The sequence below is a fragment of the Balaenoptera acutorostrata genome, chromosome 19, assembly GCF_949987535.1.
Source record: "Balaenoptera acutorostrata chromosome 19, mBalAcu1.1, whole genome shotgun sequence".
In the NCBI taxonomy this organism is placed as follows: Eukaryota; Metazoa; Chordata; class Mammalia; order Artiodactyla; family Balaenopteridae; genus Balaenoptera; species Balaenoptera acutorostrata.
This window is the reverse complement of record NC_080082.1, coordinates 8,834,081-8,846,316: the sequence shown is the minus strand read 5'-3', so window position 1 is coordinate 8,846,316 and position 12,236 is coordinate 8,834,081. Positions and strand designations below refer to the sequence as shown.

The following is a 12,236-nucleotide window of genomic DNA, read 5'->3' as shown; positions in this document are numbered from 1 at the left end:
AGCTCTTTGAGGGCAGGGATGGAATCTTACCTTCATCCCCTTCTTAACTCCAAAGGCATATGGTTTATTACATGAATGAAAAGTCAGTAACGTTGGAAATTAGCTACTGCTATGAATGTAAGCGACTGTCTTTCTTGGGGGGCCTCTGGGGCCAGAGCGCATCTCCTTGTCTCAGGGTCCGATGAGGAAAGTCGCCTCCTGCCCCAGCCTTGAACACTCCTGTGAGGACAGAAGCGTGTTTGTTATCTGTCAGCATAATTAAAACCAGATTGAAACTCACCCTTCCTCCCAAAATGACATGAGAACGTGATGCCTAATGTTCATGAGTTTTGTGTTCCTCAGTCGTGTTTTTTTTTTTTGTTTTTTGTTTTTTTCGTATCTTCATTTCTCATCAGCACAAAAGAATGTTCTTTCTCTTTTTGACTTTACCAGAAATGACACTTATTTGTGTAGGAAAAGCTAAGATAAGTTTCTAAGTAAAGGAAGCACCATCATTCTCTCTCTGTACGTTGACTACTACCTGGGGAAAGCCGTCTGCATTAAAATGTACCACATCTTGTCCATGAAAAACCCACTGCATTTGTAATGCTCTATTGTCCGGAGCCTATTCCCCCAGCATCCCTGGGGTCAGAGGTCAAACTCTTCTGGCAATCAAGGGTGGAAAGGTTACCAAGAAGAAAGTTTTCTGATTCCTCTGAAAAAGCAAATTCCCTTCCTCAAAGCATTTCCTCCCCCGCAGCTTACACTCCAATAAGAAGAAAGAGGTAGATGTGGGGAAAACCGTCATGTAGTTATTGAGTGTGACACCGTAAGGAAGAGTTCAGAGCAGCGGCAACAGAGAAAGCAGGCAGCCAGCCTCCGTTGCTGGCTTTCCCTCCCCGCAAATGCCATCAGTATCCACAGGTTGTGCAACCCCACCCCTATCTAATTCCACAGCATTTTCGTCACCTCCCCCAAACCTGTACCTGTTATCACTTTCCATTCCCCCTTCTCCCCAGCGACCACCCATCTACCTTCTGTCTCTATAGATTTGCCACTTCTGGACATTTCATATAAACAGAATCATACAAAATGTGGTCCTCTGTGTCTGACTTCTTTTACTTAGCTTAATGTTTTCAAAGTTCATCTACGTTGTAGCATATGTGGGTACTTTATTCCTTTTTATGGCTGAGTACTATTCCATTGTATGGATACACCACATTTTGTCGCTCCATCCATCAGTTGATGGACGTCTGGGTTGTTTCCACCCTTTGGCCATTGCGAATAACACTGCTATGGGCAGTTGTGTACAAGGTGTTGGGTGGACATACGTTGTCCTTTCTCCTGGGTCCATACCTAGGAGTGGAATTGCTAGGTCACATGGTGACACAACGTTAACTGTTTGAGGAACTGCCCCGCTGTTTTCTTTTTCCTGGGACCACACAGTGGCCTGTTGAGTGGTCTCTCTGCTCCCAGCGTTGTCCCCTCTCTCTGGTCAGGTCTCCTCACCACAGCAGCAGGGAGCAGAGTCTCTCACCCAACAGACACTTTTAGAGCCTGTATAGGGAACCAGAGAGACAAGGTCCTGTCCAGTCATCTGATATTAAAGCATCAGCTGGGTCATGGTTCTCACTGCTTGAAGAGTTCATTACACCCAGAATAAAAGCACAGCTCTGGTCCAGAAGGTCCAGAAGCATCTCCCCTGCTTTTCCCTCCCTCTTGCTGATTATCCTCCAGTCACTCTGGCCTTCCTTGGACACTGGCTTTCTCCCGCCTTGAGCCTTTGCACATACCATTTATTTTGTTTCCTCTGCTTAGATTAGAACATGCCATTCTTCACAAAGCTGCCCAAATGAATGAGTAAATAAATCGAATTCAGTATATTCAATGTATTAACTTGCTCAAGGCCCCACAGCTGGTTGATGGCAGGCTCCCCAATGGATTCTCGTATCAAAGGCTTTTTGTTTGTTTGTTTGTTTGTTTTGAATCTTTCCTTCTAGATGACCATCTAATATATAAGCCTGTATTACAAACCATTTTTTTAGCCTCTATATCAGGGCTTCTCGACCTCAGCACTATTGATATTTGGGGATGGATAATTCTTTGTGGAGGAGGTTATCCTGTGTGTTGTAGGACGTTTCTGCATCCCTAGCTTCCATGCACTGGATGCCAGTAGCAACTCCTGCCCCCCAAACCTCCCCAGCTGTAACAACCAAAAATATCTCCAGCCATTGCCAAGGTCCCTTGGGGGACAAAATCATCCAGTCGAGAACCACTACTCTATAGCTACTGTCTTGTTCAATCAATACGGGAGCTGAGACCAGCCAAGGGTATCTCCAACCCCTACTTACCAAAGAGTTTTAGCCAATTCCCCTTTAATAAGGCAGGAAATGAGGCCTATATGAATTTAGAAGAAATCTGAACAATAAGGCTGGAAATCAAAAGAGTTTGTGATTGATCGGCAGTAAATGAGAATATTTGATACGCCTGATGCCTCATTCTTCCAAAATTTTGGTCAATAAATACCAGCTTAGTGAGACGCTAACCCTCCTGGGTCAGGCAGGTAGTGTGATCTTGTACACTGAGCCATTTCCTCCAAGTATTTTTCCGGGTATTTTGGATCATCCTTTTCAGAGGTCAGAACTTTAGAGTAACGGGAAGGGGGAAGAGATGAACGCAGAAGGACACCCTCTGACAAAGGGGTCCATTTTAAGTGCTTCATGTTAATTTCAACAGCTTGCCCCTCCCTACTTCCTTAGTCTTAGGACTGAGTCTGAGAAGCTGAAATGAACACAACTGCTCTGAGCCAGTGACTCTGCAGACTGGGATGTTCCCCAGCTCCTGCAGTGCTGTTCGAACTTGGATGCAACCGGGGTCTCCATTAGTAACCCCCGGGAAAATATGAGTGTTCCTAGCTGGGGATGTCCAAATAACAAGATTCATCTTTTTTCCCCCTGGCAGAATCAATACATTTGCATGATGCATATTAAATGTTTAATTAAAACCCAATGCTAAAGCATTTTCAGGAAGTTATAAAAGCCCTCTGGAGGAGGTCTGGAAGCCAGGGGTGCTTGTAAGTTTACCACGTGCACCGCTGCCCATCAGACACCAGCTTTCATCTTTGTTCTGTTTCTCTTTGGTACCTGAGTTGTTTCACAGGTGTTGGAGGTGCTTGATGTAATGATTCAGTGGTGCTCGGATGACCGCTAAAATGACAAGGATTTGAGACTTTAAGGGTAGAATCACCAAACTCCCTCTGGCCAGATCCAGAATCCACCTCCTTGCCCCTCCTGCAGTAGGAAGGGAGTTGGGCGCCTAGCGCAGAGGCCGTGTTGGAGAAACATAAAGATCCCAAGAGCAATTTGAAGCTGAAGGGGGGAAGTGCCTAGAGACGGAATTTTGCTCCTTTGGCTGTAATTGCCAGTAAGACTTCCTGGGGCCTCGGAGCGGATGCTTTCCGAGCAGAGAAGCCGGGCTCAGATGACGCACCCCAGGTACTCTCACGCTGCAGGACGAAACCTTATTTAGTAGCTGTATTAATTGAATCCTCACTTTGTGTGGATTAATGGAATTCATATCGGAACGTCCCCTCGCTGTTGGAGACGTCCCTCGCTGACTGCCTCCGCCCTCCAAAATAGGAACTCAACTTCACAGCCGATTTTTTTTTTTCCCCATTTGCACATTCATTCCTGCATCCATTCATGCACTCATTTATTCCATAAAAGCCGATTCAGAACCTTCTAGGTATCCTGGGCTGTATTTGTCCTGAAGTCAACCTTGATTTACTAAATGCCAGGCACCGTTCTAAGCGATTTACACGCACCATTGTCTCCAATCTCCACGAGTCTTTTGAAAGCAGAGGGTTTTCTCCAGCTGGAAGCAGAAGGGGAAGTCGGAGAGGTTCAAAGCCCAAGGAGGACTGGGCCTGCTGTCGCTGGCTTGAAGCTTTTGGTGGCGGGGTGGGGGGGGGAGGAGCATGTGACAAGGAAGGTGGGCACTCCCCAGCAACAGAGAGTGGCTCCCAGCTGACAAAAGCCACGGGGACCTCAGCCCCACAGCTACAGAGAAATTAATTCTGCCAACAATCTGGATGAGCTTGAAAGGAGATTCTCCCCCAGGGCCTCCAATTAAGAGCTCAGCGTAGCTGGCGTCTTGATTGCGGCCTTGTATGAGCCCCTCCGCAGAGAACCCGCCTCAGCCCACTCAGACTTCGGACCAACAGAACCGCGATATCACAGGTGGGCGTTGTTTCAAGTCGCGAAGCTTGCGGTGTTTGTTGTGTAGCTCTCATGAGTACTGCGGCTAATAGACTCATGTCATTCTCACGATTAGGCGGCAGGCTGCTTACAGGTGAAGAAACTAAAATTCAGAGAAGTGAAGATACCTTTTCAAGCCCACACAGCTTGGCAGGGCGAGAGAGAGAGATTCAAACCACACGGTCTCCTGAATACAATTCTGATGTTTTCGTGGGTCTCACAAATCTCTGCGGTGGGTGGAATCGTGGTCACTCTCTCTGTGTGACCCTCTGGCATTGTCAGTGAGGGACACGAGATGTTGGTGTGAGTGGAAGCAGCCCGGTGGGCCCGGAGCCGCTGGACGACACAGGTGGGGGCCACAAAGAAGGGGGGAGGGATGTGGAAATGGAGGTGCCATCAAAGGAGAGAAAACGGAGCCGGTAAGGAGGTTAGGATGTGGGGAGCGGCTAGTTTCCATCCTCTTTGCACGGTCAAGGACGCCCCCCCAAAGGTCCAAAGCGACAGCAGGCACTGTAATGTGTCACACCCCTGAGTCCTGGGGAGACTAACCAACCCTCCACGCTGTCCTCTGATGGCTGCCTTCCGCACTGTTCTGTCCTGGGGGTCGGAGGCCACACATCAAAGCGCAGTGTCCTGACCCCTGTGGCCCTGCAGCTCACCTGACCCTCACCTTCCAGGGGCAGATCCAGCTGTATTCTGAAGAAAGATGAAGCCGAAGCAAAATGCGCAGGATTCTAACGTTTGACTTCTTCAGCATCTTCAGAAATCACAGTTATCGTTTCCTTCTTTGATTACGACAATGTTTTCTACTCCTTATGGAAACTCTGCAAAGTACAAAAAGGAGAAAGAATAAAGGGAAGAGAAGCACTTAGAAACAGTGGTTGTTAATAGTGTTTTCCTCTAAGCTATTCTTTGGGTAATGAGTATACAGAAATATATACACAGATATGCAATTGTATGACCAAAGGGTATGTTTAACAGAATTGGAGTCAGATGGACTCTTTATTAACCAACTTTTCACTTCATAATCTACCATCAACGCTTTCCCTGATCACTGAGTACTCTTGGCAAGAGTGTCTTTATTGCCCACATAACACTTAATCACATGATCATAAAAGAATTTACTTCACTTATTGGGGGGCTTTAAAATACTTTCCAATTTTTCAGTAATATACATACTGCTTTGATCTCTCTCCTTGTACATTTCTGAATCTCTGATAATCTCTGTAAGACAGAGATAAAAAACTGGGGTTACCAGGCTGTGATGGTTAATTTCATGTGTCACTTGACTGACCATGGGGTGCCCAGATGAAACATTATTTCTGGGTGTGAGGATGTTTCCGGATGAGCTTAGCATTTGAATCTGTGGACTCAGTAAAGTGGATGCCCTCCCCAGTGTGGGTGGGCATCGGCGAATCCGTTGAGGGCCTGACTGGGACAAAAGGCAGAGGAAGGAGAAATTCACCTCCCTCACCCCTGCTCCCCCAGCTCCTTTTTTCTTCCTGTCTCACTGCCCAAGCCCGTGCACTGCAATGAAGAGTAGCCCCCGCTCGTCACAACTAGAGAAAGCCCGTGCACAGCAATGAAGACCCAATGCAGCCAAAAATAAATAAATAAAATAAATAAATATTTTTAAAAAAATTTTAAAAAAGGGATCCCAGATCCCTGCAGACTGGGATCTACACAGTCGGCTCCCTGGGTTCTCGGGCCTTTGGACTCAGACTCAATGACACCACGAGTTTTCCTGGGTTTCCAGCTTGCAGATTATTTGACTGATTGATTGATTGATAGACAGATAGATAGTTATCCAACAGGAAATATATACATATCCTATTGGGTCTGTTTCTCTGAAGAACCCTGACTAATATGCAGGCTAAAAGGTATACGTATTTTAGGGTGTTGATATGACAAAGTATTTTCTAGAAAAGTTGTACCTGTCTTTCCACACAGAAATGTAACATGTTGCTAATGTAATGTGTTACATAATTTTTAAAGATCGACCTCCATTTGAACGGCAATCTCTCTCCTTTAATGCACTCCAACAGACTGCCCTGGAGTTTTTCCTTCGACAGCTTTTCCACAGTCTGTTCCACACAGCCCCCTGCACCCCAACCAGAAGCATCCTTTAAATGTCTCCAAGTGGCAAAAAAAAAGGGAATACTTAGGCACCACTTCCTCTATGCATCTACATTATCTCTAAAGATATCCATGTTCAACTAGTTACACAGAACATAATTCAAATGAAGATCAAATGTCAAATAACGTTTACTTCAAAATAAAGGGCAATTTTTAAGAGCTATGTTTAAATCTCTTTCTATCTATCTATACATTTTTTAAATTAATTAATTAATTTTATTTTTGGCTGCGTTGGGTCTTTGTTGCTGTGCACGGGCTTTCTCTAGTTGCGGCGAGCGGGGGCTACTCTTCATTGCGGTGCGCGGGCTTCTCATTGCGGTGGCTTCTCTTGTTGCGGAGCACGGGCTCCAGGCGCGCAGGCTTCAGTAGTTGTGGCACGAGGGCTCGGTAGTTGTGGCTCGTGGGCCCTAGAGCGCAGGCTCAGTAGTCGCGGTGCACGGGCTTAGTTGCTCCGCGGCATGTGGGATCTTCCAGGGTCAGGGCTCGAACCGTGTGCCCTGCATTGGCAGGCGGACTCTTAACCACTGTGCCGCCAGGGAAGTCCCATATCTATACATGTTTTAAATTAATGGTTTGTCCATAAGCTCCTACGCCTGGTTCTCAGCCAAGAACAGCAGTATCACTTAGCTGAATGTCTTTGGTGAAGAGAAGAAGGAGAGAAAACAAAGCTGACTGAAGATGTCCCACATGCTAGACCCTGCACCAGCTTCCACTGCGAACGTGATTTCTCTCTAAGCCACACGAGGTATTCTCTTCTCCATTTCTGTGCATAGGGACGTCAAGGCCTGCAACCAGGGCTGCGCTGAGCAGAGAGGAGATCTGAACGCAGGTCTGTCTGCTCCCCGTCCCACGCTCCATCGCTGCTGTGTTCTGCCACCAATTACTCTAGAAACAGATCCTAAAGCGGGTCACTGCCCACGGCAGCGCCCAGATAGCACACTGGTAAGGCTCTCCCTTCACGCTGGCTTAGAATCCCCTTCCCTTCTGCTTCCTCAGGTCAGCTCTCAGATAGACTACCTGAACCCAAGTGCCTATTGCAGCCTCTGCTGTTAGGGGTCTCCAAACCGAGACATTTGCTTAGATGACCTGAGCCCCAGAATGACCCTGCAGAGCAGGGCATGGCTCAGGTGCCGGCTCCCACCTTTCCTTCTCCAGTCTTCGGGTCCCCAGAGGCGACGGCAGTGTGCCCTGCTGTGCAAAACGTCTCCAGGGAGCGACACCTGTCCCAGAGGTCTCGCTTTCGTCCCAGCTGGGCCTACGCGTGACCACGAGTGAGTCACAAGTGAAAGATGGAGACGTCTCCCCCGGCTACGGGGCTCTGGGTCCCCAAACCACATCTCTGCTTTCATATGTGTTGGGATGATTCAGCGGAAACTTCTGGTCAAACGGATCACCATAGCAACTTTCAGTAGACATCCAGCATGCAAATGAGAGAGTGGAAAGGGCCACTTTCTCAATAGCCCAAAACCATCATCCTCTGAACCCTCCGGGGATTGAATTCTAGACTCTTTGAAGGTTTAATGCAGAGCCTGCTTCAATGCAGGTCAGCACCTGGCTGGGTCTGTTGGTATCTTCAGATGCTAAAACGAGAAAAAGTCCCCGGGGGTGGTTTCTACACTCTGAATTGTTTGTCTCACAGGGAAGATGTCTATAGAGGAGCTGGGAGACTGGGGCTTCACATTTTCTCTGTGTCATTTATAAGCTTCAGGATCTTGGCCAAATTACGAAAACTCTCTGAGCGTCAGGATTTTCATCTGTAAAATGAGGGTAAAAATACTTGCTCAACAGAGATATGATGTGTCTGAAATGAGAATTGGAAAATGCTTTGCATGTATTAGTCCTTCAATAAATGGTAGTTACCGTACTATCCTCTGTGGACCTTCTGAAGCCCATCTTTAATCGAATGCCAGTTATACGGAAACTGTGGTGTTGATCGTTAGGGACGTAAATGTCAACGTGGCATCTGCTCTCAAGGGGCTACAGGAGCTGCTGAAAAGAGGGTGAAAGGGGGTTAAACAGATTAACCCTCCCACTTAAAAAATCTACACTACACAGATTTCAATGTAAAAAGCCAATGGGGTGTTGGAGAAGGAGAAGTTATTTTATTTTATTGACACATTATTTACTATATCAGACAGGAATGCCTTTGGCTGCAAGCAACAGAATAATTAATTAACAGGGGGCTGAAACAAAGAAGGATTAATGTTCTCTCTCTCTCTCTCTCTCACACACACACACTCACACACACACCACACAGTTGTGGAGGTAGTTGATTGCTAGCATTAGTTCAGTGGCTTACTAATATTAAGGTCACCATCTCACCATCTCTGCAATTCTCATCTTTCCCCTCTTGCTATCACCTCATCTTCCCAACGTAGCTGCTGAAGTGCTAGCCATCATGTTTGCATTGCAAGGTGGTAAAAACAAAAGGGAAATTGATGGTACCATTGGAATGCTTATATTTTATGTATGAGAAATGAGTCACATGGCCTTTCTTAGCTACAAGATTATTCATGGCTTGACTTGATGAAATGTCACATCATCCCCAAGGAGGAAGCATGTGTATAACCCAAAGTCACAGGGTAGGAAAAGAGCAGAGGCCCTCTGACTTTGGTCCATGCTCTGCCCTTTCACATAGCTCAGCTCTGATTCAGGGGTCCAGAGTCTGTGGGGTGGGCTGGGGAAGGCAGTAAGGCCCTGTTGAGGTACACAGGACCCCAGCTTGGTCTCTCCTGGGAAAAGGGTGAAGGTCATTCACGTTCTTCTGTAGAGACCCCTGACTGCATCCGGGGGAGAGGAGGAGAAAGGAGGAGGCTCTACTCCGGGGGGACCTCGGCGCACCCTGGGAGAAGCACACCCATGTGATTCTATCTGATCCACAACTTTGTGTCTCTTGGGTCCTAGCAAGAAGGAGTGGGCTTGGGGAACCAAGAGGAGTTTTAATGACGGGAGTGTTTACAAAGCACAGGAACACAGGATATAGAAAAGCCTTAAGGCAAGGTATCGTTTCCTGGGGTTTCCAACTTCAGGGAGCCAGGACCACCTCTTGCTGCCTGAAAGGGTAAGGAAAGGGTGCATCGTTCCAAGACTCAGAGAAGAGGGGGAGGAGAGAGAGAAAGAGCTGGAGAGAAAGGGAGAAAGAGATAGATAGACAGGGAGAGAGAGAGAGAGAGATGGGTGACTGGACAGGGCAGCCTGACTCTGACTCTACAGCTCTAACCTTCAGTCAAGGGCACCAGTGATCCTGCAGGCTGGGAGGCAGGAGCTCACCCCACCCCCCTGCAGTGTTACTCAGAGGCCTGACCCAGCTGGAAGCCAGAGGGCTTGGCGAGCCCACTCACATGTCTACACTGATCTGTCTCCCAGAGCCCAGAGCTGAGTAGGGAGAAGTAGAGAATGGACCTGGCGGGGGTGGGGCTGGGTGGAGGTGGAGCCCAACAGAGACACAAAGTTGAATGAGGGCAAAGAGGCTGTTAACACCCTTCCCCCCGTCCTTTGTGCTGTTACAATTATCCCCACCAGTGAATGTTCCAGAGGCTTCCATGGAGCACGTGAAGATGGGGTTCACACGTCGGCCCCTTTGCCATGGTGTTCTCTACCTTTATACTCAGTGCCTCACTGCCCACCCATCCTCACTACTCAGCCCATGCTCTACATGTCGTGACAGAAGACTAGAAATAACCTCCCTGGTGTTTCCTCTTAAAAATCCCCCAGAGAGTTACACTCTGGTGACGAAAACGCAGTACCAGTTTTGTCACTGTATTCTTTTCATCAATAAATTATGTGATCGAAACTGTAGGAATATACATCTCCTGAAGGGATGTGGGTGGAATCAATGGTGTGTCGGAGGGAGATACTTATATATTTTTCTTTAAATCAGTCCACGTCTCAAATAATAGTGCGAGGAGGAACCATGTGATTGGCAGTCAGTAGATACTTAAAACAAATGGCGGACTTCCCTGGTGGCGCGAAGGTTAAGAATCCGCCTGCCAATGCAGGGGACACGGGTTCGAGCCCTGGTCCAGGAAGATCCCACATGCCGCGGAGCAACTAAGCCCGCACGCCACAACTACTGCGCCTGCACTCTAGAGCCTCTGAGCCACAACTACTGAAGCCCACATGCTACAACTACTGAAGCCCACGTGCCTAGAGCCCGTGCTCCGCAACAAGAGAAGCCACTGCAATGAGAAGCCCGCGCACCGCAACAAAGAGTAGCTCCCACTCACCTCAACTAGAGAAGGCCCGCGGGCAGCAACGAAGACCCAACACAGCCAAAAATAAATAAATAAATAAACAAACAAACAAATTAAAAACAAATGGCTAGTGACAAAAGAAAGGGGAAAGTATACATACACATCAATTATATATGAATACATTACGTGTATATTCATTTAATGATGTGTTTGCACCAGTGGACCAATCGACTCAGTCAAAATAGAGGCTACAGTAGCCACATCTGCAGGTTAATTTGTTTCTTTCAAGATAACAATGAAAAGTGATGCTGGAAGATTCTGGGCCATTCTGCTGAGCTGACCCTACCCTGAGCACAGGTTGTAGTTTTCTGGTGCTTGGGAAATGTGCTTTTGGGAGTGGTCAGGTGTGTTCTGGTGCCACTTCTGACTCTCAGAGGATCACCAACAATCCCAACATCAAGTTTCAGGTTTGGCAAGAGGCACATAAAAATGTTCTCAAGGCACAGTGTTCAAGAAATAAAAACCTCAGCAACCCAGGCTTCAAGGAAGATCAGCTCTGCCTCTCCCAATGCGCCTTTGCAGACCCAGGAAGGGTGGGACGTGGCCTGGGATTCTTTGGGAGCAGGCCTTGTCTCTGGCATGAGATGTGGGCCACCAGAGAGCATCTCCCGGAACATTAACATGGCGGCAGAGAACTTGTCGGGGTGTTCACGTGAGGCCCAACAGACAGATGGAAACAGATCGAATAATTTTGACAAATCAGGTTTCAATCCTCCCTCCCTCCCTCCTTGTCAGCGTCATCCTGAGAGACAGACAGAGAAACGAGGACAAAGAGAGACAGAGAGAAAAAGGCACAGACAAAGACAGAGAGAAATGGAGACGGAGTCAGAGAGAGACACAGAGAGAGGGAGACAGAGAGACACAGAGCAAGACTCCAGAACAGTCGTTTGCTGGTTGGGACACACCAGCGGGTTGAGAGGACACTGCAGATGAACACGTTCATTCATTCTGCAGACATTCCTTGACCCTCTTCTTCATCTCAACACCTGTGCCTGTCCTCCCGGAGGTCTCCAGGCAGCGGACACACAGACAAGCAAGCCTGAGCTTAGGATGGGAGTAACACGTCCTGTGATAAGGAAGTTGGGATGCCCCAGGACCGGCGCCAAGTCGAAGCACAGGCAGGGCACGGGCTCCGGGTATCAGCAAAGCAGCTCTGCCCACCCCTCGACCCCGAGGTTATTTCTACTGACAGCAACTGAAAGCACAAATCAGTCGTTATTGTGGAAAAAGCTGGACTTTGCTGGACTTCATTTGTTCACGTGCAGCCTGACAGAGGTGCCACCTGTAATGACATGTTAGGGTTACCATCGCCCTTCATCTTCCAGTTCTCAGAGTCTCTAGAAGGCTGCCCGAGGCCATATTTGGGAGCACGGATCCCCCCCAAACCTGGGGGTTTCGGGGATATTTCTAAGACAGGGTGGTGTCTGAAATGAGCTACTTGTGCTCTACCTCAAAACAGAGAAGGGGCAGGCTGAGCGGAAGAAACAGCAAACACCTCTTCCCATTCTGCATCCAAGTTCCCACTGGGACGGGAGGTGACAGCTGGCGGCTGGTGGCCTGTTGCGTGTCAAAATCAGAGAGCACCATACAGCACACAGCACAAAGTCTGGCC

General features: G+C 48.0%; 1 long non-coding RNA gene across 1 annotated transcript in view; it reads right to left on the bottom strand.

Moving 5' to 3' along the window:
* Positions 1-3,499: 3,499 nt before the first annotated feature.
* The window catches only part of LOC103018025 (uncharacterized), a 31,235-nt gene continuing 22,498 nt past the window's right edge, over positions 3,500-12,236 (bottom strand). Inside the window, exons 2-3 of the long non-coding RNA XR_451023.2 lie at positions 8,232-8,360; positions 3,500-5,059 (exon numbers count right to left, since the gene is read on the bottom strand). This is a non-coding gene — a long non-coding RNA (uncharacterized LOC103018025). The remainder of the gene's footprint in view (positions 5,060-8,231; positions 8,361-12,236) is intronic.